Source organism: Zootoca vivipara, chromosome 7 (assembly GCF_965207765.1).
Source record: "Zootoca vivipara chromosome 7, rZooViv2.hap1.1, whole genome shotgun sequence".
Classification (NCBI taxonomy): Eukaryota; Metazoa; Chordata; class Lepidosauria; order Squamata; family Lacertidae; genus Zootoca; species Zootoca vivipara.
Window position 1 is genome coordinate 1,694,759 of NC_142590.1, and position 27,383 is coordinate 1,722,141.

Below are 27,383 nucleotides of genomic sequence, written 5' to 3' on the forward strand. Positions count from 1 at the left end.
AGAATGCATAGATAGAAAGCAAATAAGCGTTCCATGGCTTTATTTCGCTTAGTTGCTTACTCTTGAGTAGAACTGCATATTCACTCCAGGAATAAGCACATTTGTCAAATGAGTCAAATTGAAGCAAAACACATTGTTGGAGTGTCAGAATGCATAGATAGAAGGCAAATAAGCGTTCCATGGCTTTATTTCGCTTAGTTGCTTACTCTTGAGTAGAACTGCATATTCACTCCAGGAATAAGTACCTTTGTCAAATGAGTCAAATTGAAGCAAAACACATTGTTGGAGTGTCAGAATGCATAGATAGAAGGCAAATAAGCGTTCCATGTCTTTATTTCGCTTAGTTGCTTACTCTTGAGTAGAACTGCATATTCACTCCAGGAATACGCACCTTTGTCAAATGAGTCAAATTGAAGCAAAACACATTGTTGGAGTGTCAGAATGCATAGATAGAAGGCAAATAAGCGTTCCATGGCTTTATTTCGCTTAGTTGCTTACTCTTGAGTAGAACTGCATATTCACTCCAGGAATAAGCACATTTGTCAAATGAGTCAAATTGAAGCAAAACACATTGTTGGAGTGTCAGAATGCATAGATAGAAGGCAAATAAGCGTTCCATGGCTTTATTTCGCTTAGTTGCTTACTCTTGAGTAGAACTGCATATTCACTCCAGGAATAAGCATCTTTTTAAAATGAGCCAAATTGAAGCAGAAAACATTGTTGGAGTGTCAGAATGCATAGTTAGAAGGCAAATAAGCGTTCCATGGCTTTATTTCGCTTAGTTGCTTACTCTTGAGTAGAACTGCATATTCACTCCAGGAATACGCACCTTTGTCAAATGAGTCAAATTGAAGCAAAACACATTGTTGGAGTGTCAGAATGCATAGATAGAAGGCAAATAAGCGTTCCATGGCTTTATTTCGCTTAGTTGCTTACTCTTGAGTAGAACTGCATATGCACTCCAGGAATAAGCACATTTGTCAAATGTCAGATTGAAGCAAAACACATTGTTGGAGTGTCAGAATGCATAGATAGAAAGCAAATAAGCCTTCCATGGCTTTATTTCGCTTAGTTGCTTACTCTTGAGTAGAACTGCATATTCACTCCAGGAATAAGCACATTTGTCAAATGAGTCAAATTGAAGCAAAACACATTGTTGGAGTGTCAGAATGCATAGATAGAGGGCAAATAAGCGTTCCATGGCTTTATTTCGCTTAGTTGCTTACTCTTGAGTAGAACTGCATATTCACTCCAGGAATAAGCACATTTGTCAAATGAGTCAAATTGAAGCAAAACACATTGTTGGAGTGTCAGAATGCATAGATAGAAGGCAAATAAGCGTTCCATGGCTTTATTTCGCTTAGTTGCTTACTCTTGAGTAGAACTGCATATTCACTCCAGGAATACGCACCTTTGTCAAATGAGTCAGATTGAAGCAGAAAACATTGTTGGAGTGTCAGAATGCATAGATAGAAGGCAAATAAGCGTTCCATGGCTTTATTTCGCTGTTGCTTACTCTTGAGTAGAACTGCATATTCACTCCAGGAATACGCACCTTTGTCAAATGAGTCAAATTGAAGCAAAACACATTGTTGGAGTGTCAGAATGCATAGATAGAAGGCAAATAAGCGTTCCATGGCTTTATTTCGCTTAGTTGCTTACTCTTGAGTAGAACTGCATATTCACTCCAGGAATAAGCACATTTGTCAAATGAGTCAGATTGAAGCAAAACACATTGTTGGAGTGTCAGAATGCATAGATAGAAAGCAAATAAGCGTTCCATGGCTTTATTTCGCTTAGTTGCTTACTCTTGAGTAGAACTGCATATTCACTCCAGGAATAAGCACATTTGTCAAATGAGTCAAATTGAAGCAAAACACATTGTTGGAGTGTCAGAATGCATAGATAGAAGGCAAATAAGCGTTCCATGGCTTTATTTCGCTTAGTTGCTTACTCTTGAGTAGAACTGCATATTCACTCCAGGAATAAGTACCTTTGTCAAATGAGTCAAATTGAAGCAAAACACATTGTTGGAGTGTCAGAATGCATAGATAGAAGGCAAATAAGCGTTCCATGTCTTTATTTCGCTTAGTTGCTTACTCTTGAGTAGAACTGCATATTCACTCCAGGAATACGCACCTTTGTCAAATGAGTCAAATTGAAGCAAAACACATTGTTGGAGTGTCAGAATGCATAGATAGAAGGCAAATAAGCGTTCCATGGCTTTATTTCGCTTAGTTGCTTACTCTTGAGTAGAACTGCATATTCACTCCAGGAATAAGCACATTTGTCAAATGAGTCAAATTGAAGCAAAACACATTGTTGGAGTGTCAGAATGCATAGATAGAAGGCAAATAAGCGTTCCATGGCTTTATTTCGCTTAGTTGCTTACTCTTGAGTAGAACTGCATATTCACTCCAGGAATAAGCATCTTTTTAAAATGAGCCAAATTGAAGCAGAAAACATTGTTGGAGTGTCAGAATGCATAGTTAGAAGGCAAATAAGCGTTCCATGGCTTTATTTCGCTTAGTTGCTTACTCTTGAGTAGAACTGCATATTCACTCCAGGAATACGCACCTTTGTCAAATGAGTCAAATTGAAGCAAAACACATTGTTGGAGTGTCAGAATGCATAGATAGAAGGCAAATAAGCGTTCCATGGCTTTATTTCGCTTAGTTGCTTACTCTTGAGTAGAACTGCATATTCACTCCAGGAATAAGCACATTTGTCAAATGAGTCAAATTGAAGCAAAACACATTGTTGGAGTGTCGGAATGCATAGATAGAAGGCGAATAAGCGTTCCATGGCTTTATTTCGCTTAGTTGCTTACTCTTGAGTAGAACTGCATATTCACTCCAGGAATACGCACCTTTGTCAAATGAGTCAAATTGAAGCAAAACACATTGTTGGAGTGTCAGAATGCATAGATAGAAGGCGAATAAGCGTTCCATGGCTTTATTTCGCTTAGTTGCTTACTCTTGAGTAGAACTGCATATTCACTCCAGGAATAAGCACATTTGTCAAATGAGTCAAATTGAAGCAAAACACATTGTTGGAGTGTCAGAATGCATAGATAGAAGGCAAATAAGCGTTCCATGGCTTTATTTCGCTTAGTTGCTTACTCTTGAGTAGAACTGCATATTCACTCCAGGAATAAGCATCTTTTTAAAATGAGCCAAATTGAAGCAGAAAACATTGTTGGAGTGTCAGAATGCATAGTTAGAAGGCAAATAAGCGTTCCATGGCTTTATTTCGCTTAGTTGCTTACTCTTGAGTAGAACTGCATATTCACTCCAGGAATACGCACCTTTGTCAAATGAGTCAAATTGAAGCAAAACACATTGTTGGAGTGTCAGAATGCATAGATAGAAGGCAAATAAGCGTTCCATGGCTTTATTTCGCTTAGTTGCTTACTCTTGAGTAGAACTGCATATGCACTCCAGGAATAAGCACATTTGTCAAATGTCAGATTGAAGCAAAACACATTGTTGGAGTGTCAGAATGCATAGATAGAAAGCAAATAAGCCTTCCATGGCTTTATTTCGCTTAGTTGCTTACTCTTGAGTAGAACTGCATATTCACTCCAGGAATAAGCACATTTGTCAAATGAGTCAAATTGAAGCAAAACACATTGTTGGAGTGTCAGAATGCATAGATAGAGGGCAAATAAGCGTTCCATGGCTTTATTTCGCTTAGTTGCTTACTCTTGAGTAGAACTGCATATTCACTCCAGGAATAAGCACATTTGTCAAATGAGTCAAATTGAAGCAAAACACATTGTTGGAGTGTCAGAATGCATAGATAGAAGGCAAATAAGCGTTCCATGGCTTTATTTCGCTTAGTTGCTTACTCTTGAGTAGAACTGCATATTCACTCCAGGAATACGCACCTTTGTCAAATGAGTCAGATTGAAGCAGAAAACATTGTTGGAGTGTCAGAATGCATAGATAGAAGGCAAATAAGCGTTCCATGGCTTTATTTCGCTGTTGCTTACTCTTGAGTAGAACTGCATATTCACTCCAGGAATACGCACCTTTGTCAAATGAGTCAAATTGAAGCAAAACACATTGTTGGAGTGTCAGAATGCATAGATAGAAGGCAAATAAGCGTTCCATGGCTTTATTTCGCTTAGTTGCTTACTCTTGAGTAGAACTGCATATTCACTCCAGGAATAAGCACATTTGTCAAATGAGTCAGATTGAAGCAAAACACATTGTTGGAGTGTCAGAATGCATAGATAGAAAGCAAATAAGCGTTCCATGGCTTTATTTCGCTTAGTTGCTTACTCTTGAGTAGAACTGCATATTCACTCCAGGAATAAGCACATTTGTCAAATGAGTCAAATTGAAGCAAAACACATTGTTGGAGTGTCAGAATGCATAGATAGAAGGCAAATAAGCGTTCCATGGCTTTATTTCGCTTAGTTGCTTACTCTTGAGTAGAACTGCATATTCACTCCAGGAATAAGTACCTTTGTCAAATGAGTCAAATTGAAGCAAAACACATTGTTGGAGTGTCAGAATGCATAGATAGAAGGCAAATAAGCGTTCCATGTCTTTATTTCGCTTAGTTGCTTACTCTTGAGTAGAACTGCATATTCACTCCAGGAATACGCACCTTTGTCAAATGAGTCAAATTGAAGCAAAACACATTGTTGGAGTGTCAGAATGCATAGATAGAAGGCAAATAAGCGTTCCATGGCTTTATTTCGCTTAGTTGCTTACTCTTGAGTAGAACTGCATATTCACTCCAGGAATAAGCACATTTGTCAAATGAGTCAAATTGAAGCAAAACACATTGTTGGAGTGTCAGAATGCATAGATAGAAGGCAAATAAGCGTTCCATGGCTTTATTTCGCTTAGTTGCTTACTCTTGAGTAGAACTGCATATTCACTCCAGGAATAAGCATCTTTTTAAAATGAGCCAAATTGAAGCAGAAAACATTGTTGGAGTGTCAGAATGCATAGTTAGAAGGCAAATAAGCGTTCCATGGCTTTATTTCGCTTAGTTGCTTACTCTTGAGTAGAACTGCATATTCACTCCAGGAATACGCACCTTTGTCAAATGAGTCAAATTGAAGCAAAACACATTGTTGGAGTGTCAGAATGCATAGATAGAAGGCAAATAAGCGTTCCATGGCTTTATTTCGCTTAGTTGCTTACTCTTGAGTAGAACTGCATATTCACTCCAGGAATAAGCACATTTGTCAAATGAGTCAAATTGAAGCAAAACACATTGTTGGAGTGTCGGAATGCATAGATAGAAGGCGAATAAGCGTTCCATGGCTTTATTTCGCTTAGTTGCTTACTCTTGAGTAGAACTGCATATTCACTCCAGGAATATGCACCTTTGTCAAATGAGTCAAATTGAAGCAAAACACATTGTTGGAGTGTCAGAATGCATAGATAGAAGGCGAATAAGCGTTCCATGGCTTTATTTCGCTTAGTTGCTTACTCTTGAGTAGAACTGCATATTCACTCCAGGAATAAGCACATTTGTCAAATGAGTCAGATTGAAGCAAAACACATTGTTGGAGTGTCAGAATGCATAGATAGAAGGCAAGTAAGCGTTCCATGGCTTTATTTCGCTTAGTTGCTCACTCTTGAGTAGAACTGCATATTCACCCCAGGAATACGCACCTTTGTCAAATGAGTCAAATTGAAGCAAAACACATTGTTGGAGTGTCAGAATGCATAGATAGAAGGCAAATAAGCCTTCCATGGCTTTATTTCGCTTAGTTGCTTACTCTTGAGTAGAACTGCATATTCACTCCAGGAATAAGCACATTTGTCAAATGAGTCAAATTGAAGCAAAACACAGTGTTGGAGTGTCAGAATGCATAGATAGAAGGCAAATAAGCGTTCCATGGCTTTATTTCGCTTAGTTGCTTACTCTTGAGTAGAACTGCATATTCACTCCAGGAATACGCACCTTTGTCAAATGAGCCAAATTGAAGCAGAAAACATTGTTGGAGTGTCAGAATGCATAGATAGAAGGCAAATAAGCGTTCCATGGCTTTATTTCGCTTAGTTGCTTACTCTTGAGTAGAACTGCATATTCACTCCAGGAATACGCACCTTTGTCAAATGAGTCAAATTGAAGCAAAACACATTGTTGGAGTGTCAGAATGCATAGATAGAAGGCAAATAAGCGTTCCATGGCTTTATTTCGCTTAGTTGCTTACTCTTGAGTAGAACTGCATATTCACTCCAGGAATAAGCACATTTGTCAAATGAGTCAAATTGAAGCAAAACACATTGTTGGAGTGTCAGAATGCATAGATAGAAGGCAAATAAGCGTTCCATGGCTTTATTTCGCTTAGTTGCTTACTCTTGAGTAGAACTGCATATTCACTCCAGGAATAAGCACATTTGTCAAATGAGTCAGATTGAAGCAAAACACATTGTTGGAGTGTCAGAATGCATAGATAGAAAGCAAATAAGCGTTCCATGGCTTTATTTCGCTTAGTTGCTTACTCTTGAGTAGAACTGCATATTCACTCCAGGAATAAGCACATTTGTCAAATGAGTCAAATTGAAGCAAAACACATTGTTGGAGTGTCAGAATGCATAGATAGAGGGCAAATAAGCGTTCCATGGCTTTATTTCGCTTAGTTGCTTACTCTTGAGTAGAACTGCATATTCACTCCAGGAATACGCACCTTTGTCAAATGAGTCAAATTGAAGCAAAACACATTGTTGGAGTGTCAGAATGCATAGATAGAAGGCAAATAAGCGTTCCATGGCTTTATTTCGCTTAGTTGCTTACTCTTGAGTAGAACTGCATATTCACTCCAGGAATACGCACCTTTGTCAAATGAGTCAAATTGAAGCAAAACACATTGTTGGAGTGTCAGAATGCATAGATAGAAGGCATATAAGCGTTCCATGGCTTTATTTCGCTTAGTTGCTTACTCACGAGTAGAACTGCATATTCACTCCAGGAATACGCACCATTGTCAAATGAGTCAAATTGAAGCAAAACACATTGTTGGAGTGTCAGAATGCATAGATAGAAGTCAAATAAGCGTTCCATGGCTTTATTTCGCTTAGTTGCTTACTCTTGAGTAGAACTGCATATTCACTCCAGGAATAAGCACATTTGTCAAATGAGTCAAATTGAAGCAAAACACATTGTTGGAGTGTCAGAATGCATAGATAGAGGGCAAATAAGCGTTCCATGGCTTTATTTCGCTTAGTTGCTTACTCTTGAGTAGAACTGCATATTCACTCCAGAGATAAGCATCTTTTTAAAATGAGCCAAATTGAAGCAGAAAACATTGTTGGAGTGTCAGAATGCATAGTTAGAAGGCAAATAAGCGTTCCATGGCTTTATTTCGCTTAGTTGCTTACTCTTGAGTAGAACTGCATATTCACTCCAGAAATAAGCATCTTTTTAAAATGAGCCAAATTGAAGCAGAAAACATTGTTGGAGTGTCAGAATGCATAGATAGAAGGCAAATAAGCGTTCCATGGCTTTATTTCGCTTAGTTGCTTACTCTTGAGTAGAACTGCATATTCACTCCAGGAATACGCACCTTTGTCAAATGAGTCAAATTGAAGCAAAACACATTGTTGGAGTGTCAGAATGCATAGATAGATGGCAAATAAGCGTTCCATGGCTTTATTTCGCTTAGTTGCTTACTCTTGAGTAGAACTGCATATTCACTCCAGGAATAAGCACATTTGTCAAATGAGTCAAATTGAAGCAAAACACATTGTTGGAGTGTCAGAATGCATAGATAGAAGGCAAATAAGCGTTCCATGGCTTTATTTCGCTTAGTTGCTTACTCTTGAGTAGAACTGCATATTCACTCCAGGAATAAGCACATTTGTCAAATGAGTCAGATTGAAAAAAAAACACATTGTTGGAGTGTCAGAATGCATAGATAGAGGGCATATAAGCGTTCCATGGCTTTATTTCGCTTAGTTGCTTACTCTTGAGTAGAACTGCATATTCACTCCAGGAATAAGCACATTTGTCAAATGAGTCAAATTGAAGCAAAACACATTGTTGGAGTGTCAGAATGCATAGATAGAGGGCAAATAAGCGTTCCATGGCTTTATTTCGCTTAGTTGCTTACTCTTGAGTAGAACTGCATATTCACTCCAGGAATAAGCACATTTGTCAAATGAGTCAAATTGAAGCAAAACACATTGTTGGAGTGTCAGAATGCATAGATAGAAGGCAAATAAGCGTTCCATGGCTTTATTTCGCTTAGTTGCTTACTCTTGAGTAGAACTGCATATTCACTCCAGGAATAAGCACATTTGTCAAATGAGTCAAATTGAAGCAAAACACATTGTTGGAGTGTCAGAATGCATAGATAGAAGGCAAATAAGCGTTCCATGGCTTTATTTCGCTTAGTTGCTTACTCTTGAGTAGAACTGCATATTCACTCCAGGAATAAGCACATTTGTCAAATGAGTCAAATTGAAGCAAAACACATTGTTGGAGTGTCAGAATGCATAGATAGAAGGCAAATAAGCGTTCCATGGCTTTATTTCGCTTAGTTGCTTACTCTTGAGTAGAACTGCATATTCACTCCAGGAATAAGCATCTTTTTAAAATGAGCCAAATTGAAGCAGAAAACATTTTTGGAGTGTCAGAATGCATAGTTAGAAGGCAAATAAGCGTTCCATGGCTTTATTTCGCTTAGTTGCTTACTCTTGAGTAGAACTGCATATTCACTCCAGAAATAAGCATCTTTTTAAAATGAGCCAAATTGAAGCAGAAAACATTGTTGGAGTGTCAGAATGCATAGATAGAAGGCAAATAAGCGTTCCATGGCTTTATTCCGCTTAGTTGCTTACTCTTGAGTAGAACTGCATATTCACTCCAGGAATACGCACCTTTGTCAAATGAGTCAAATTGAAGCAAAACACATTGTTGGAGTGTCAGAATGCATAGATAGAAGGCAAATAAGCGTTCCATGGCTTTATTTCGCTTAGTTGCTTACTCTTGAGTAGAACTGCATATTCACTCCAGGAATAAGCACATTTGTCAAATGTCAGATTGAAGCAAAACACATTGTTGGAGTGTCAGAATGCATAGATAGAAAGCAAATAAGCCTTCCATGGCTTTATTTCGCTTAGTTGCTTACTCTTGAGTAGAACTGCATATTCACTCCAGGAATAAGCACATTTGTCAAATGAGTCAAATTGAAGCAAAACACATTGTTGGAGTGTCAGAATGCATAGATAGAGGGCAAATAAGCGTTCCATGGCTTTATTTCGCTTAGTTGCTTACTCTTGAGTAGAACTGCATATTCACTCCAGGAATACGCACCTTTGTCAAATGAGTCAAATTGAAGCAAAACACATTGTTGGAGTGTCAGAATGCATAGATAGAAGGCAAATAAGCGTTCCATGGCTTTATTTCGCTTAGTTGCTTACTCTTGAGTAGAACTGCATATTCACTCCAGGAATACGCACATTTGTCAAATGAGTCAAATTGAAGCAAAACACATTGTTGGAGTGTCAGAATGCATAGATAGAAGGCAAATAAGCGTTCCATGGCTTTATTTCGCTTAGTTGCTTACTCTTGAGTAGAACTGCATATTCACTCCAGGAATACGCACCTTTGTCAAATGAGTCAAATTGAAGCAAAACACATTGTTGGAGTGTCAGAATGCATAGATAGAAGGCAAATAAGCGTTCCATGGCTTTATTTCGCTTAGTTGCTTACTCTTGAGTAGAACTGCATATTCACTCCAGGAACGAGCACATTTGTCAAATGAGTCAGATTGAAGCAAAACACATTGTTGGAGTGTCAGAATGCATAGATAGAAGGCAAATAAGCGTTCCATGGCTTTATTTCGCTTAGTTGCTTACTCTTGAGTAGAACTGCATATTCACTCCAGGAATACGCACCTTTGTCAAATGAGTCAAATTGAAGCAAAACACATTGTTGGAGTGTCAGAATGCATAGTTAGAAGGCAAATAAGCGTTCCATGGCTTTATTTCGCTTAGTTGCTTACTCTTGATTAGAACTGCATATTCACTCCAGAAATAAGCATCTTTTTAAAATGAGCCAAATTGAAGCAGAAAACATTGTTGGAGTGTCAGCATGCATAGATAGAAGGCAAATAAGCGTTCCATGGCTTTATTTCGCTGTTGCTTACTCTTGAGTAGAACTGCATATTCACTCCAGGAATAAGCACATTTGTCAAATGAGTCAAATTGAAGCAAAACACATTGTTGGAGTGTCAGAATGCATAGATAGAAGGCAAATAAGCGTTCCATGGCTTTATTTCGCTTAGTTGCTTACTCTTGAGTAGAACTGCATATTCACTCCAGGAATACGCACCTTTGTCAAATGAGTCAAATTGAAGCAAAACACATTGTTGGAGTGTCAGAATGCATAGATAGAAGGCAAATAAGCGTTCCATGGCTTTATTTCGCTTAGTTGCTTACTCTTGAGTAGAACTGCATATTCACTCCAGGAATAAGCACATTTGTCAAATGAGTCAAATTGAAGCAAAACACATTGTTGGAGTGTCAGAATGCATAGATAGAAGGCAAATAAGCGTTCCATGGCTTTATTTCGCTTAGTTGCTTACTCTTGAGTAGAACTGCATATTCACTCCAGGAATACGCACCTTTGTCAAATGAGTCAAATTGAAGCAAAACACATTGTTGGAGTGTCAGAATGCATAGATAGAAGGCAAATAAGCGTTCCATGGCTTTATTTCGCTTAGTTGCTTACTCTTGAGTAGAACTGCATATTCACTCCAGGAACGAGCACATTTGTCAAATGAGTCAGATTGAAGCAAAACACATTGTTGGAGTGTCAGAATGCATAGATAGAAGGCAAATAAGCGTTCCATGGCTTTATTTCGCTTAGTTGCTTACTCTTGAGTAGAACTGCATATTCACTCCAGGAATAAGCACATTTATGAAATGAGTCAAATTGAAGCAAAACACATTTTTGGAGTGTCAGAATGCATAGATAGAAGGCAAATAAGCGTTCTATGGCTTTATTTCGCTTAGTTGCTTACTCTTGAGTAGAACTGCATATTCACTCCAGGAATACGCACCTTTGTCAAATGAGTCAAATTGAAGCAAAACACATTGTTGGAGTGTCAGAATGCATAGATAGAAGGCAAATAAGCGTTCCATGGCTTTATTTCGCTTAGTTGCTTACTCTTGAGTAGAACTGCATATTCACTCCAGGAACGAGCACATTTGTCAAATGAGTCAGATTGAAGCAAAACACATTGTTGGAGTGTCAGAATGCATAGATAGAAGGCAAATAAGCGTTCCATGGCTTTATTTCGCTTAGTTGCTTACTCTTGAGTAGAACTGCATATTCACTCCAGGAATACGCACCTTTGTCAAATGAGTCAAATTGAAGCAAAACACATTGTTGGAGTGTCAGCATGCATAGATAGAAGGCAAATAAGCGTTCCATGGCTTTATTTCGCTGTTGCTTACTCTTGAGTAGAACTGCATATTCACTCCAGGAATACGCACCTTTGTCAAATGAGTCAAATTGAAGCAAAACACATTGTTGGAGTGTCAGAATGCATAGATAGAAGGCAAATAAGCGTTCCATGGCTTTATTTCGCTTAGTTGCTTACTCTTGAGTAGAACTGCATATTCACTCCAGGAATACGCACATTTGTCAAATGAGTCAGATTGAAGCAAAACACATTGTTGGAGTGTCAGAATGCATAGTTAGAAGGCAAATAAGCGTTCCATGGCTTTATTTCGCTTAGTTGCTTACTCTTGAGTAGAACTGCATATTCACTCCAGAAATAAGCATCTTTTTAAAATGAGCCAAATTGAAGCAGAAAACATTGTTGGAGTGTCAGCATGCATAGATAGAAGGCAAATAAGCGTTCCATGGCTTTATTTCGCTGTTGCTTACTCTTGAGTAGAACTGCATATTCACTCCAGGAATACGCACCTTTGTCAAATGAGTCAAATTGAAGCAAAACACATTGTTGGAGTGTCAGAATGCATAGATAGAAGGCAAATAAGCGTTCCATGGCTTTATTTCGCTTAGTTGCTTACTCTTGAGTAGAACTGCATATTCACTCCAGGAATAAGCACATTTGTCAAATGAGTCAAATTGAAGCAAAACACATTGTTGGAGTGTCAGAATGCATAGATAGAAGGCAAATAAGCGTTCCATGGCTTTATTTCGCTTAGTTGCTTACTCTTGAGTAGAACTGCATATTCACTCCAGGAATAAGCACATTTGTCAAATGAGTCATATTGAAGCAAAACACATTGTTGGAGTGTCAGAATGCATAGATAGAAAGCAAATAAGCGTTCCATGGCTTTATTTCGCTTAGTTGCTTACTCTTGAGTAGAACTGCATATTCACTCCAGGAATAAGCACATTTGTCAAATGAGTCAAATTGAAGCAAAACACATTGTTGGAGTGTCAGAATGCATAGATAGAAGGCAAATAAGCGTTCCATGGCTTTATTTCGCTTAGTTGCTTACTCTTGAGTAGAACTGCATATTCACTCCAGGAATACGCACCTTTGTCAAATGAGTCAAATTGAAGCAAAACACATTGTTGGAGTGTCAGAATGCATAGATAGAAGGCAAATAAGCGTTCCATGGCTTTATTTCGCTTAGTTGCTTACTCTTGAGTAGAACTGCATATTCACTCCAGGAATAAGCACATTTGTCAAATGAGTCAAATTGAAGCAAAACACATTGTTGGAGTGTCAGAATGCATAGATAGAAGGCAAATAAGCGTTCCATGGCTTTATTTCGCTTAGTTGCTTACTCTTGAGTAGAACTGCATATTCACTCCAGGAATAAGCACATTTGTCAAATGAGTCATATTGAAGCAAAACACATTGTTGGAGTGTCAGAATGCATAGATAGAAAGCAAATAAGCGTTCCATGGCTTTATTTCGCTTAGTTGCTTACTCTTGAGTAGAACTGCATATTCACTCCAGGAATAAGCACATTTGTCAAATGAGTCAAATTGAAGCAAAACACATTGTTGGAGTGTCAGAATGCATAGATAGAAGGCAAATAAGCGTTCCATGGCTTTATTTCGCTTAGTTGCTTACTCTTGAGTAGAACTGCATATTCACTCCAGGAATAAGTACCTTTGTCAAATGAGTCAAATTGAAGCAAAACACATTGTTGGAGTGTCAGAATGCATAGATAGAAGGCAAATAAGCGTTCCATGGCTTTATTTCGCTTAGTTGCTTACTCTTGAGTAGAACTGCATATTCACTCCAGGAATACGCACCTTTGTCAAATGAGCCACATTGAAGCAGAACACATTGTTGGAGTGTCAGAATGCATAGATAGAAGGCAAATAAGCGTTCCATGGCTTTATTTCGCTTAGTTGCTTACTCTTGAGTAGAACTGCATATTCACTCCAGGAATAAGCACATTTGTCAAATGAGTCAAATTGAAGCAAAACACATTGTTGGAGTGTCAGAATGCATAGATAGAAGGCAAATAAGCGTTCCATGGCTTTATTTCGCTTAGTTGCTTACTCTTGAGTAGAACTGCATATTCACTCCAGGAATAAGCACATTTGTCAAATGAGTCAAATTGAAGCAAAACACATTGTTGGAGTGTCAGAATGCATAGATAGAAAGCAAATAAGCGTTCCATGGCTTTATTTCGCTTAGTTGCTTACTCTTGAGTAGAACTGCATATTCACTCCAGGAATAAGCACATTTGTCAAATGAGTCAAATTGAAGCAAAACACATTGTTGGAGTGTCAGAATGCATAGATAGAAGGCAAATAAGCGTTCCATGGCTTTATTTCGCTTAGTTGCTTACTCTTGAGTAGAACTGCATATTCACTCCAGGAATAAGCATCTTTTTAAAATGAGCCAAATTGAAGCAGAAAACATTGTTGGAGTGTCAGAATGCATAGTTAGAAGGCAAATAAGCGTTCCATGGCTTTATTTCGCTTAGTTGCTTACTCTTGAGTAGAACTGCATATTCACTCCAGGAATACGCACCTTTGTCAAATGAGTCAAATTGAAGCAAAACACATTGTTGGAGTGTCAGAATGCATAGATAGAAGGCAAATAAGCGTTCCATGGCTTTATTTCGCTTAGTTGCTTACTCTTGAGTAGAACTGCATATTCACTCCAGGAATAAGCACATTTGTCAAATGAGTCAAATTGAAGCAAAACACATTGTTGGAGTGTCAGAATGCATAGATAGAAGGCGAATAAGCGTTCCATGGCTTTATTTCGCTTAGTTGCTTACTCTTGAGTAGAACTGCATATTCACTCCAGGAATAAGCACATTTGTCAAATGAGTCAGATTGAAGCAAAACACATTGTTGGAGTGTCAGAATGCATAGATAGAAGGCAAATAAGCGTTCCATGGCTTTATTTCGCTTAGTTGCTCACTCTTGAGTAGAACTGCATATTCACTCCTGGAATACGCACCTTTGTCAAATGAGTCAAATTGAAGCAAAACACATTGTTGGAGTGTCAGAATGCATAGATAGAAGGCAAATAAGCGTTCCATGGCTTTATTTCGCTTAGTTGCTTACTCTTGAGTAGAACTGCATATTCACTCCAGGAATACGCACCTTTGTCAAATGAGTCAAATTGAAGCAAAACACATTGTTGGAGTGTCAGAATGCATAGATAGAAGGCAAATAAGCGTTCCATGGCTTTATTTCGCTTAGTTGCTTACTCTTGAGTAGAACTGCATATTCACTCCAGGAATAAGCACATTTGTCAAATGAGTCAAATTGAAGCAAAACACATTGTTGGAGTGTCAGAATGCATAGATAGAAGGCAAATAAGCGTTCCATGGCTTTATTTCGCTTAGTTGCTTACTCTTGAGTAGAACTGCATATTCACTCCAGGAATAAGCACATTTGTCAAATGTCAGATTGAAGCAAAACACATTGTTGGAGTGTCAGAATGCATAGATAGAAAGCAAATAAGCCTTCCATGGCTTTATTTCGCTTAGTTGCTTACTCTTGAGTAGAACTGCATATTCACTCCAGGAATACGCACCTTTGTCAAATGAGTCAAATTGAAGCAAAACACATTGTTGGAGTGTCAGAATGCATAGATAGATGGCAAATAAGCGTTCCATGGCTTTATTTCGCTTAGTTGCTTACTCTTGAGTAGAACTGCATATTCACTCCAGGAATAAGCACATTTGTCAAATGAGTCAAATTGAAGCAAAACACATTGTTGGAGTGTCAGAATGCATAGATAGAAGGCAAATAAGCGTTCCATGGCTTTATTTCGCTTAGTTGCTTACTCTTGAGTAGAACTGCATATTCACTCCAGGAATAAGCACATTTGTCAAATGAGTCAGATTGAAAAAAAAACACATTGTTGGAGTGTCAGAATGCATAGATAGAGGGCATATAAGCGTTCCATGGCTTTATTTCGCTTAGTTGCTTACTCTTGAGTAGAACTGCATATTCACTCCAGGAATAAGCACATTTGTCAAATGAGTCAAATTGAAGCAAAACACATTGTTGGAGTGTCAGAATGCATAGATAGAGGGCAAATAAGCGTTCCATGGCTTTATTTCGCTTAGTTGCTTACTCTTGAGTAGAACTGCATATTCACTCCAGGAATAAGCACATTTGTCAAATGAGTCAAATTGAAGCAAAACACATTGTTGGAGTGTCAGAATGCATAGATAGAAGGCAAATAAGCGTTCCATGGCTTTATTTCGCTTAGTTGCTTACTCTTGAGTAGAACTGCATATTCACTCCAGGAATAAGCACATTTGTCAAATGAGTCAAATTGAAGCAAAACACATTGTTGGAGTGTCAGAATGCATAGATAGAAGGCAAATAAGCGTTCCATGGCTTTATTTCGCTTAGTTGCTTACTCTTGAGTAGAACTGCATATTCACTCCAGGAATAAGCACATTTGTCAAATGAGTCAAATTGAAGCAAAACACATTGTTGGAGTGTCAGAATGCATAGATAGAAGGCAAATAAGCCTTCCATGGCTTTATTTCGCTTAGTTGCTTACTCTTGAGTAGAACTGCATATTCACTCCAGGAATAAGCACATTTGTCAAATGAGTCAAATTGAAGCAAAACACATTGTTGGAGTGTCAGAATGCATAGATAGAAGGCAAATAAGCGTTCCATGGCTTTATTTCGCTTAGTTGCTTACTCTTGAGTAGAACTGCATATTCACTCCAGGAATACGCACCTTTGTCAAATGAGCCAAATTGAAGCAGAAAACATTGTTGGAGTGTCAGAATGCATAGATAGAAGGCAAATAAGCGTTCCATGGCTTTATTTCGCTTAGTTGCTTACTCTTGAGTAGAACTGCATATTCACTCCAGGAATACGCACCTTTGTCAAATGAGTCAAATTGAAGCAAAACACATTGTTGGAGTGTCAGAATGCATAGATAGAAGGCAAATAAGCGTTCCATGGCTTTATTTCGCTTAGTTGCTTACTCTTGAGTAGAACTGCATATTCACTCCAGGAATAAGCACATTTGTCAAATGAGTCAAATTGAAGCAAAACACATTGTTGGAGTGTCAGAATGCATAGATAGAAGGCAAATAAGCGTTCCATGGCTTTATTTCGCTTAGTTGCTTACTCTTGAGTAGAACTGCATATTCACTCCAGGAATAAGCACATTTGTCAAATGAGTCAGATTGAAGCAAAACACATTGTTGGAGTGTCAGAATGCATAGATAGAAAGCAAATAAGCGTTCCATGGCTTTATTTCGCTTAGTTGCTTACTCTTGAGTAGAACTGCATATTCACTCCAGGAATAAGCACATTTGTCAAATGAGTCAAATTGAAGCAAAACACATTGTTGGAGTGTCAGAATGCATAGATAGAGGGCAAATAAGCGTTCCATGGCTTTATTTCGCTTAGTTGCTTACTCTTGAGTAGAACTGCATATTCACTCCAGGAATACGCACCTTTGTCAAATGAGTCAAATTGAAGCAAAACACATTGTTGGAGTGTCAGAATGCATAGATAGAAGGCAAATAAGCGTTCCATGGCTTTATTTCGCTTAGTTGCTTACTCTTGAGTAGAACTGCATATTCACTCCAGGAATACGCACCTTTGTCAAATGAGTCAAATTGAAGCAAAACACATTGTTGGAGTGTCAGAATGCATAGGTAGAAGGCATATAAGCGTTCCATGGCTTTATTTCGCTTAGTTGCTTACTCACGAGTAGAACTGCATATTCACTCCAGGAATAAGCACATTTGTCAAATGAGTCAAATTGAAGCAAAACACATTGTTGGAGTTTCAGAATGCATAGATAGAAGGCAAATAAGCGTTCCATGGCTTTATTTCGCTTAGTTGCTTACTCTTGAGTAGAACTGCATATTCACTCCAGGAATAAGCACATTTGTCAAATGAGTCAGATTGAAAAAAAAACACATTGTTGGAGTGTCAGAATGCATGGATAGAGGGCATATAAGCGTTCCATGGCTTTATTTCGCTTAGTTGCTTACTCTTGAGTAGAACTGCATATTCACTCCAGGAATAAGCACATTTGTCAAATGAGTCAAATTGAAGCAAAACACATTGTTGGAGTGTCAGAATGCATAGATAGAGGGCAAATAAGCGTTCCATGGCTTTATTTCGCTTAGTTGCTTACTCTTGAGTAGAACTGCATATTCACTCCAGGAATAAGTACATTTGTCAAATGAGTCAAATTGAAGCAAAACACATTGTTGGAGTGTCAGAATGCATAGATAGAAGGCAAATAAGCGTTCCATGGCTTTATTTCGCTTAGTTGCTTACTCTTGAGTAGAACTGCATATTCACTCCAGGAATAAGCACATTTGTCAAATGAGTCAAATTGAAGCAAAACACATTGTTGGAGTGTCAGAATGCATAGATAGAAGGCAAATAAGCGTTCCATGGCTTTATTTCGCTTAGTTGCTTACTCTTGAGTAGAACTGCATATTCACTCCAGGAATAAGCACATTTGTCAAATGAGTCAAATTGAAGCAAAACACATTGTTGGAGTGTCAGAATGCATAGATAGAAGGCAAATAAGCGTTCCATGGCTTTATTTCGCTTAGTTGCTTACTCTTGAGTAGAACTGCATATTCACTCCAGGAATAAGCATCTTTTTAAAATGAGCCAAATTGAAGCAGAAAACATTGTTGGAGTGTCAGAATGCATAGTTAGAAGGCAAATAAGCGTTCCATGGCTTTATTTCGCTTAGTTGCTTACTCTTGAGTAGAACTGCATATTCACTCCAGAAATAAGCATCTTTTTAAAATGAGCCAAATTGAAGCAGAAAACATTGTTGGAGTGTCAGAATGCATAGATAGAAGGCAAATAATCATTCCATGGCTTTATTCCGCTTAGTTGCTTACTCTTGAGTAGAACTGCATATTCACTCCAGGAATACGCACCTTTGTCAAATGAGTCAAATTGAAGCAAAACACATTGTTGGAGTGTCAGAATGCATAGATAGAAGGCAAATAAGCGTTCCATGGCTTTATTTCGCTTAGTTGCTTACTCTTGAGTAGAACTGCATATTCACTCCAGGAATAAGCACATTTGTCAAATGAGTCAAATTGAAGCAAAACACATTGTTGGAGTGTCAGAATGCATAGATAGAAGGCAAATAAGCGTTCCATGGCTTTATTTCGCTTAGTTGCTTACTCTTGAGTAGAACTGCATATTCACTCCAGGAATAAGCACATTTGTCAAATGTCAGATTGAAGCAAAACACATTGTTGGAGTGTCAGAATGCATAGATAGAAAGCAAATAAGCCTTCCATGGCTTTATTTCGCTTAGTTGCTTACTCTTGAGTAGAACTGCATATTCACTCCAGGAATAAGCACATTTGTCAAATGAGTCAAATTGAAGCAAAACACATTGTTGGAGTGTCAGAATGCATAGATAGAGGGCAAATAAGCGTTCCATGGCTTTATTTCGCTTAGTTGCTTACTCTTGAGTAGAACTGCATATTCACTCCAGGAATAAGCACATTTGTCAAATGAGTCAAATTGAAGCAAAACACATTGTTGGAGTGTCAGAATGCATAGATAGCAGGCAAATAAGCGTTCCATGGCTTTATTTCGCTTAGTTGCTTACTCTTGAGTAGAACTGCATATTCACTCCAGGAATAAGCACATTTGTCAAATGAGTCAAATTGAAGCAAAACACATTGTTGGAGTGTCAGAATGCATAGATAGAAGGCAAATAAGCGTTCCATGGCTTTATTTCGCTTAGTTGCTTACTCTTGAGTAGAACTGCATATTCACTCCAGGAATAAGCACATTTGTCAAATGAGTCAAATTGAAGCAAAACACATTGTTGGAGTGTCAGAATGCATAGATAGAAGGCAAATAAGCCTTCCATGGCTTTATTTCGCTTAGTTGCTTACTCTTGAGTAGAACTGCATATTCACTCCAGGAATAAGCACATTTGTCAAATGAGTCAAATTGAAGCAGAAAACATTGTTGGAGTGTCAGAATGCATAGATAGAAGGCAAATAAGCGTTCCATGGCTTTATTTCGCTTAGTTGCTTACTCTTGAGTAGAACTGCATATTCACTCCAGGAATACGCACCTTTGTCAAATGAGTCAAATTGAAGCAAAACACATTGTTGGAGTGTCAGAATGCATAGATAGATGGCAAATAAGCGTTCCATGGCTTTATTTCGCTTAGTTGCTTACTCTTGAGTAGAACTGCATATTCACTCCAGGAATAAGCACATTTGTCAAATGAGTCAAATTGAAGCAAAACACATTGTTGGAATGTCAGAATGCATAGATAGAAGGCAAATAAGCGTTCCATGGCTTTATTTCGCTTAGTTGCTTACTCTTGAGTAGAACTGCATATTCACTCCAGGAATAAGCACATTTGTCAAATGTCAGATTGAAGCAAAACACATTGTTGGAGTGTCAGAATGCATAGATAGAAAGCAAATAAGCCTTCCATGGCTTTATTTCGCTTAGTTGCTTACTCTTGAGTAGAACTGCATATTCACTCCAGGAATAAGCACATTTGTCAAATGAGTCAAATTGAAGCAAAACACATTGTTGGAGTGTCAGAATGCATAGATAGAGGGCAAATAAGCGTTCCATGGCTTTATTTCGCTTAGTTGCTTACTCTTGAGTAGAACTGCATATTCACTCCAGGAATAAGCACATTTGTCAAATGAGTCAAATTGAAGCAAAACACATTGTTGGAATGTCAGAATGCATAGATAGAAGGCAAATAAGCGTTCCATGGCTTTATTTCGCTTAGTTGCTTACTCTTGAGTAGAACTGCATATTCACTCCAGGAATAAGCACATTTGTCAAATGAGTCAGATTGAAAAAAAAACACATTGTTGGAGTGTCAGAATGCATAGATAGAAGGCAAATAAGCGTTCCATGGCTTTATTTCGCTTAGTTGCTTACTCTTGAGTAGAACTGCATATTCACTCCAGGAATAAGCACATTTGTCAAATGAGTCAAATTGAAGCAAAACACATTGTTGGAGTGTCAGAATGCATAGATAGAAGGCAAATAAGCGTTCCATGGCTTTATTTCGCTTAGTTGCTTACTCTTGAGTAGAACTGCATATTCACTCCAGGAATAAGCACATTTGTCAAATGAGTCAAATTGACGCAAAACACATTGTTGGAGTGTCAGAATGCATAGATAGAAGGCAAATAAGCGTTCCATGGCTTTATTTCGCTTAGTTGCTTACTCTTGAGTAGAACTGCATATTCACTCCAGGAATACGCACCTTTGTCAAATGAGTCAAATTGAAGCAAAACACATTGTTGGAGTGTCAGAATGCATAGATAGAAGGCAAATAAGCGTTCCATGGCTTTATTTCGCTTAGTTGCTTACTCTTGAGTAGAACTGCATATTCACTCCAGGAATAAGTACCTTTGTCAAATGAGTCAAATTGAAGCAAAACACATTGTTGGAGTGTCAGAATGCATAGATAGAAGGCAAATAAGCGTTCCATGGCTTTATTTCGCTTAGTTGCTTACTCTTGAGTAGAACTGCATATTCACTCCAGGAATACGCACCTTTGTCAACTGAGTCAAATTGAAGCAAAACACATTGTTGGAGTGTCCGAATGCATAGATAGAAGGCAAATAAGCGTTCCATGGCTTTATTTCGCTTAGTTGCTTACTCTTGAGTAGAACTGCATATTCACTCCAGGAATAAGCACATTTGTCAAATGAGTCAAATTGAAGCAAAACACATTGTTGGAGTGTCAGAATGCATAGATAGAAGGCAAATAAGCGTTCTATGGCTTTATTTCGCTTAGTTGCTTACTCTTGAGTAGAACTGCATATTCACTCCAGGAATAAGCACATTTGTCAAATGAGTCAAATTGACGCAAAACACATTGTTGGAGTGTCAGAATGCATAGATAGAAGGCAAATAAGCGTTCCATGGCTTTATTTCGCTTAGTTGCTTACTCTTGAGTAGAACTGCATATTCACTCCAGGAATAAGCACATTTGTCAAATGAGTCAAATTGAAGCAAAACACATTGTTGGAGTGTCAGAATGCATAGATAGAAGGCAAATAAGCGTTCCATGGCTTTATTTCGCTTAGTTGCTTACTCTTGAGTAGAACTGCATATTCACTCCAGGAATACGCACCTTTGTCAAATGAGTCAAATTGAAGCAAAACACATTGTTGGAGTGTCAGAATGCATAGATAGAAGGCAAATAAGCGTTCCATGGCTTTATTTCGCTTAGTTGCTTACTCTTGAGTAGAACTGCATATTCACTCCAGGAATACGCACCTTTGTCAAATGAGTCAAATTGAAGCAAAACACATTGTTGGAGTGTCAGAATGCATAGATAGAAGGCAAATAAGCGTTCCATGGCTTTATTTCGCTTAGTTGCTTACTCTTGAGTAGAACTGCATATTCACTCCAGGAATACGCACCTTTGTCAAATGAGTCAAATTGAAGCAAAACACATTGTTGGAGTGTCAGAATGCATAGATAGAAGGCATATAAGCGTTCCATGGCTTTATTTCGCTTAGTTGCTTACTCACGAGTAGAACTGCATATTCACTCCAGGAATACGCACCATTGTCAAATGAGTCAAATTGAAGCAAAACACATTGTTGGAGTGTCAGAATGCATAGATAGAAGTCAAATAAGCGTTCCATGGCTTTATTTCGCTTAGTTGCTTACTCTTGAGTAGAATTGCATATTCACTCCAGGAATAAGCACATTTGTCAAATGAGTCAAATTGAAGCAAAACACATTGTTGGAGTGTCAGAATGCATAGATAGAGGGCAAATAAGCGTTCCATGGCTTTATTTCGCTTAGTTGCTTACTCTTGAGTAGAACTGCATATTCACTCCAGGAATAAGCACATTTGTCAAATGAGTCAAATTGAAGCAAAACACATTGTTGGAGTGTCAGAATGCATAGATAGAAGGCAAATAAGCGTTCCATGGCTTTATTTCGCTTAGTTGCTTACTCTTGAGTAGAACTGCATATTCACTCCAGAGATAAGCATCTTTTTAAAATGAGCCAAATTGAAGCAGAAAACATTGTTGGAGTGTCAGAATGCATAGTTAGAAGGCAAATAAGCGTTCCATGGCTTTATTTCGCTTAGTTGCTTACTCTTGAGTAGAACTGCATATTCACTCCAGAAATAAGCATCTTTTTAAAATGAGCCAAATTGAAGCAGAAAACATTGTTGGAGTGTCAGAATGCATAGGTAGAAGGCAAATAAGCGTTCCATGGCTTTATTTCGCTTAGTTGCTTACTCTTGAGTAGAACTGCATATTCACTCCAGGAATACGCACCTTTGTCAAATGAGTCAAATTGAAGCAAAACACATTGTTGGAGTGTCAGAATGCATAGATAGAAGGCAAATAAGCGTTCCATGGCTTTATTTCGCTTAGTTGCTTACTCTTTAGAACTGCATATTCACTCCAGGAATAAGCACATTTGTCAAATGAGTCAAATTGAAGCAAAACACATTGTTGGAGTGTCAGAATGCATAGATAGAAGGCAAATCAGCGTTCCATGGCTTTATTTCGCTTAGTTGCTTACTCTTGAGTAGAACTGCATATTCACTCCAGGAATGAGCATCTTTGTCAAATGAGTCAGATTGAAGCAAAACACATTGTTGGAGTGTCAGAATGCATAGATAGAAGGCAAATAAGCGTTCCATGGCTTTATTTCGCTTAGTTGCTTACTCTTGAGTAGAACTGCATATTCACTCCAGGAATAAGTACCTTTGTCAAATGAGTCAAATTGAAGCAAAACACATTGTTGGAGTGTCAGAATGCATAGATAGAAGGCAAATAAGCGTTCCATGGCTTTATTTCGCTTAGTTGCTTACTCTTGAGTAGAACTGCATATTCACTCCAGGAATACGCACCTTTGTCAAATGAGTCAAATTGAAGCAAAATACATTGTTGGAGTGTCAGAATGCATAGATAGAAGGCAAATAAGCGTTCCATGGCTTTATTTCGCTTAGTTGCTTACTCTTGAGTAGAACTGCATATTCACTCCAGGAATAAGCACATTTGTCAAATGAGTCAAATTGAAGCAAAACACATTGTTGGAGTGTCAGAATGCATAGATAGAAGGCAAATAAGCGTTCTATGGCTTTATTTCGCTTAGTTGCTTACTCTTGAGTAGAACTGCATATTCACTCCAGGAATAAGTACCTTTGTCAAATGAGTCAAATTGAAGCAAAACACATTGTTGGAGTGTCAGAATGCATAGATAGAAGGCAAATAAGCGTTCCATGGCTTTATTTCGCTTAGTTGCTTACTCTTGAGTAGAACTGCATATTCACTCCAGGAATAAGCCCATTTATCAAATGAGTCAAATTGAAGCAAAACACATTGTTGGAGTGTCAGAATGCATAGATAGAAGGCAAATAAGCGTTCCATGGCTTTATTTCGCTTAGTTGCTTACTCTTGAGTAGAACTGCATATTCACTCCAGGAATAAGCCCATTTATCAAATGAGTCAAATTGAAGCAAAACACATTGTTGGAGTGTCAGAATGCATAGATAGAAGGCAAATAAGCGTTCCATGGCTTTATTTTGCTTAGTTGCTTACTCTTGAGTAGAACTGCATATTCACTCCAGGAATAAGCACATGAGTCAAATGAGTCAAATTGAAGCAAAACACATTGTTGGAGTGTCAGAATGCATAGATAGAAGTCAAATAAGCGTTCCATGGCTTTATTTCGCTTAGTTGCTTACTCTTGAGTAGAACTGCATATTCACTCCAGGAATAAGCACATTTGTCAAATGAGTCAAATTGAAGCAAAACACATTGTTGGAGTGTCAGAATGCATAGATAGAGGGCAAATAAGCGTTCCATGGCTTTATTTCGCTTAGTTGCTTACTCTTGAGTAGAACTGCATATTCACTCCAGGAATAAGCACATTTGTCAAATGAGTCAAATTGAAGCAAAACACATTGTTGGAGTGTCAGAATGCATAGATAGAAGGCAAATAAGCGTTCCATGGCTTTATTTCGCTTAGTTGCTTACTCTTGAGTAGAACTGCATATTCACTCCAGAGATAAGCATCTTTTTAAAATGAGCCAAATTGAAGCAGAAAACATTGTTGGAGTGTCAGAATGCATAGTTAGAAGGCAAATAAGCGTTCCATGGCTTTATTTCGCTTAGTTGCTTACTCTTGAGTAGAACTGCATATTCACTCCAGAAATAAGCATCTTTTTAAAATGAGCCAAATTGAAGCAGAAAACATTGTTGGAGTGTCAGAATGCATAGATAGAAGGCAAATAAGCGTTCCATGGCTTTATTTCGCTTAGTTGCTTACTCTTGAGTAGAACTGCATATTCACTCCAGGAATACGCACCTTTGTCAAATGAGTCAAATTGAAGCAAAACACATTGTTGGAGTGTCAGAATGCATAGATAGAAGGCAAATAAGCGTTCCATGGCTTTATTTCGCTTAGTTGCTTACTCTTGAGTAGAACTGCATATTCACTCCAGGAATAAGCACATTTGTCAAATGAGTCAAATTGAAGCAAAACACATTGTTGGAGTGTCACAATGCATAGATAGAAGGCAAATAAGCGTTCCATGGCTTTATTTCGCTTAGTTGCTTACTCTTGAGTAGAACTGCATATTCACTCCAGGAATGAGCACCTTTGTCAAATGAGTCAGATTGAAGCAAAACACATTGTTGGAGTGTCAGAATGCATAGATAGAAGGCAAATAAGCGTTCCATGGCTTTATTTCGCTTAGTTCCTTACTCTTGAGTAGAACTGCATATTCACTCCAGGAATAAGTACCTTTGTCAAATGAGTCAAATTGAAGCAAAACACATTGTTGGAGTGTCAGAATGCATAGATAGAAGGCAAATAAGCGTTCCATGGCTTTATTTCGCTTAGTTGCTTACTCTTGAGTAGAACTGCATATTCACTCCAGGAATACGCACCTTTGTCAAATGAGTCAAATTGAAGCAAAACACATTGTTGGAGTGTCAGAATGCATAGATAGAAGGCAAATAAGCGTTCCATGGCTTTATTTCGCTTAGTTGCTTACTCTTGAGTAGAACTGCATATTCACTCCAGGAATAAGCACATTTGTCAAATGAGTCAAATTGAAGCAAAACACATTGTTGGAGTGTCAGAATGCATAGATAGAAGGCAAATAAGCGTTCTATGGCTTTATTTCGCTTAGTTGCTTACTCTTGAGTAGAACTGCATATTCACTCCAGGAATAAGTACCTTTGTCAAATGAGTCAAATTGAAGCAAAACACATTGTTGGAGTGTCAGAATGCATAGATAGAAGGCAAATAAGCGTTCCATGGCTTTATTTCGCTTAGTTGCTTACTCTTGAGTAGAACTGCATATTCACTCCAGGAATAAGCACATTTGTCAAATGAGTCAAATTGAAGCAAAACACATTGTTGGAGTGTCAGAATGCATAGATAGAAGGCAAATAAGCGTTCTATGGCTTTATTTCGCTTAGTTGCTTACTCTTGAGTAGAACTGCATATTCACTCCAGGAATAAGTACCTTTGTCAAATGAGTCAAATTGAAGCAAAACACATTGTTGGACTGTCAGAATGCATAGATAGAAGGCAAATAAGCGTTCCATGGCTTTATTTCGCTTAGTTGCTTACTCTTGAGTAGAACTGCATATTCACTCCAGGAATACGCACCTTTGTCAAATGAGTCAAATTGAAGGAAAACACATTGTTGGAGTGTCAGAATGCATAGATAGAAGGCAAATAAGCGTTCCATGGCTTTATTTCGCTTAGTTGCTTACTCTTGAGTAGAACTGCATATTCACTCCAGGAATAAGCACATGAGTCAAATGAGTCAAATTGAAGCAAAACACATTGTTGGAGTGTCAGAATGCATAGATAGAAGGCAAATAAGCGTTCCATGGCTTTATTTCGCTTAGTTGCTTACTCTTGAGTAGAACTGCATATTCACTCCAGGAATACGCACCTTTGTCAAATGAGTCAAATTGAAGCAAAACACATTGTTGGAGTGTCAGAATGCATAGATAGAAGGCAAATAAGCGTTCCATGGCTTTATTTTGCTTAGTTGCTTACTCACGAGTAGAACTGCATATTCACTCCAGGAATACGCACCATTGTCAAATGAGTCAAATTGAAGCAAAACACATTGTTGGAGTGTCAGAATGCATAGATAGAAGTCAAATAAGCGTTCCATGGCTTTATTTCGCTTAGTTGCTTACTCTTGAGTAGAACTGCATATTCACTCCAAGAATAAGCACATTTGTCAAATGAGTCAAATTGAAGCAAAACACATTGTTGGAGTGTCAGAATGCATAGATAGAGGGCAAATAAGCGTTCCATGGCTTTATTTCGCTTAGTTGCTTACTCTTGAGTAGAACTGCATATTCACTCCAGGAATAAGCACATTTGTCAAATGAGTCAAATTGAAGCAAAACACATTGTTGGAGTGTCAGAATGCATAGATAGAAGGCAAATAAGAGTTCCATGGCTTTATTTCGCTTAGTTGCTTACTCTTGAGTAGAACTGCATATTCACTCCAGAGATAAGCATCTTTTTAAAATGAGCCAAATTGAAGCAGAAAACATTGTTGGAGTGTCAGAATGCATAGTTAGAAGGCAAATAAGCGTTCCATGGCTTTATTTCGCTTAGTTGCTTACTCTTGAGTAGAACTGCATATTCACTCCAGAAATAAGCATCTTTTTAAAATGAGCCAGATTGAAGCAGAAAACATTGTTGGAGTGTCAGAATGCATAGATAGAAGGCAAATAAGCGTTCCATGGCTTTATTTCGCTTACTTGCTTACTCTTGAGTAGAACTGCATATTCACTCCAGGAATACGCACCTTTGTCAAATGAGTCAAATTGAAGCAAAACACATTGTTGGAGTGTCAGAATGCATAGATAGAAGGCAAATAAGCGTTCCATGGCTTTATTTCGCTTAGTTGCTTACTCTTGAGTAGAACTGCATATTCACTCCAGGAATAAGCACATT